We start from the raw sequence: 2941 nt of genomic DNA, 5'->3' as shown, positions 1-2941 counted from the left end.
TTTTCATGCAATATATTATTTTTTCATACATAATTATTCAATTACAAATCATACAATTATTCAATTAATTTTCATATAATATTTAATCAATTATTATTTTTAATTTACTTATTACTGTTTAATATTATTATTATTATTCATGTAAATATTATTTTTATATAATGAGTTCGTTAACATTATATTATTATATAATTCTGATTTAAAAATATACTCGCTATAAACAATTTTCATGACACGACCAAGTTATATCTTTTCCTTTTATTAGAAAAATCATTCTGTAGCTTTAAAAACTCAAATTTATAAGAGCCTTTTCAACCCACAACATGGCGGCGAGTCACGTGACCTGGGACTCACTACATCAAAGGTGTCGACGCTCAAGGTTTGTTCGCGTCGCATGCTTCAAATTAACCCAGAGAGCACTTGGATCACGGAGTTTAGAGTGAGAGACTGTTTGGAACGCATCGAAATGGGACTGAATTGGAACTATTGGAAGTCAATTTAGACTTGTTTAGTATCTCTTAAGTAACTTTCGAGTTAAATATAAAAGTGAAACCGCCATACGTGACGGTGATTCCCCCGCATTGAGATATGGACTCGAGTAGGGGAAACAATGGTGAAAAACGCAGCGTCTCCTTTTCCCTTAATGCTCCCACCTTTCTTTATAACCCGTAAGATACAGCGACTAGTCCTGCTAAAGACATCTGAACTTTGTGGTCAACGGCTCGCCCTTGGGCCCATTAGACTCCTTTAAAGGTACACCACACGGCTCCATCCTAAACCCATACTCTTCAATATATACTCAAAAGATATCAATTCCCATCTCCACTCAGAATTCCATTTATTGCAATATGCAGACGAATATGACGTCATATACTCTACCCAATGCAATATTGAAGCGACTATCATTTCCATTCAGAACTCAATTAACTGTATTCTCACCTACCTTAGGAACAGAGGTTTGAAACTTTCGCCTAGTAAGTTCATTATATTTTCTCAAACCAAAAAACACGCAGAAGCTTCTGAATTAACTATTAATAACTTTATTATACCTAGAACCCCAATCACATAAATTCCTTGGAGTTTTGCTAGACAAACTCACAGGCAACTTGCAGTTAAAAGTTCTTATTGAAAAAGGTAAAAAAATCGTTAACATCAATTCATCATTATCCGGTATAAAATGGGGATCACACCCCAGCCTTCTCCTTACCATCTATAGGGCGACTCTAAGAAGTGCGTTGAATACGGTTCGCAGATCTCCTGGAATACAGAATCGGCGAATTTTATTAAATTCCTCCGGATTCTCTCCGAACACAAGACTGTCAGGAAGGCATTGAGTTATCGTGTCTCTATACTTATTAACGCTATGTTAAACGAAGCTAGAGAATCTCCCCTACACCACAGATTCAATTTAGCTGTCTCCAAGTACATGTATAAGTCCATGGCCAATAAGTTCAATACTTCGTATAAAGTCTTGCAGGAATTAGAATACGTAGCTTCCAAAAAGAATCATAGAGAGCACCATCAAGTGCTCCAAACTTTTTAAGTCTTACGTCACTTGCAAACCTGACAAGAAGATTATGGTATATACCGTACCACATATCCCCCAGCTTTTTGGCACAAGTATGAGATAAAGACTAAATTTCTTATGTGAAAACCATGTTGGAATACGACAAAAAGAAACAGACTTATTCCATCACAGCCGACTTCCACTCTAAATCATCTGAACTTAGACAGGGTACAGTCTCTATTTATACAGACGGATCCAAGGAACCGGGCGAAGCTGTAGGAGCCGGCATTTACTCTCTAGATCTTGGAATTTCTATTGGACACAAACTCCCTGGTGTGACATCAATTTTTCCAGCAGAATTCTGAGTCATATATCAAGCCACGCTCCTGGCCCGGGATTGCGAAAACAATATTATTATATTTTCCGACTCCAAAAGCGCACTTGATGCAACAAACAATAATAGATATATACAGAATATAACTACATTATTTATTATATCAGACAAAATATTCTGAACGCCTCAAAAGAGGGAGTAGAAATTACACTTTTTTGGGTCCCGTCTCATTCAGGTATCCCAGGAAACGAAAAGGTGGGTAAAATCGCCAAACAGGCTTCTACAAAAGGATACTCCCCGGCCTTCAGGGTACCCCATGAAGACATGTTCATTGAATCAAAAAATTCGATGGAAATACAGTTTGCAAATTATCTGAAATCAGCAGCTGAAAGGCACATTTCATTATAAACATTTTCTCATGAAATTCACTAAGACTTGGTTCGACAAAATCTCATTAAACAGGAAAGAGATTGTAATGATTAACTGCCTCAGATTTAACCATTACAACCTCATTGGTAGCCTCTACAGAGTGAATATTGTGGACTCTCCAGCGTGTCCTTGTGGAGCTGAAATACAAGATATTAACCATGCCATTTTCTAATGTAGTATTTATAGTCACAAATCTTTATACCTTCAAAATTACTGTTGATCTAAATTTCCTGGATCCCCCGAAGACATTTACCCCGCCCTTTCCCATTCCATTCCTAAATTCTGCAGACTCCTTATCGCCTTTATGAAGGTTTCTGACTTATTCTTTTATCCCTCCTCCCCCATGACGCGCGATTACCGCTGGGTGACAGCAGGCGCCCGGTTTAGGAGAACAGCTTTCACCACTTTTAAAACTTCACAATCAATTTCCATGCAAGCGGACACATACCTTCAACAAGGCGGACACTCAAGGGCTCAGTATCAACTAGTTACAAGTTACAGAGCCAATAAAAAGAAGAAGAAGCACTTGGATCACAGGTAAGGTGGTGATTGGAGCAGTTGCATGTGCTTCAGTGTTCAGTGATACGAACGGATTTAGGACAAGTGAGCATGTCACCTAACCTAATCCATGAGACCGGACATGTGCCTCGTTTCGTTTCGGATATTTTGTG

Source organism: Trachymyrmex septentrionalis, unplaced genomic scaffold (genome assembly GCF_001594115.1).
Source record: "Trachymyrmex septentrionalis isolate Tsep2-gDNA-1 unplaced genomic scaffold, Tsep1.0 scaffold18, whole genome shotgun sequence".
Taxonomy (NCBI): Eukaryota; Metazoa; Arthropoda; class Insecta; order Hymenoptera; family Formicidae; genus Trachymyrmex; species Trachymyrmex septentrionalis.
Note: the sequence above shows the minus strand (reverse complement) of the source record.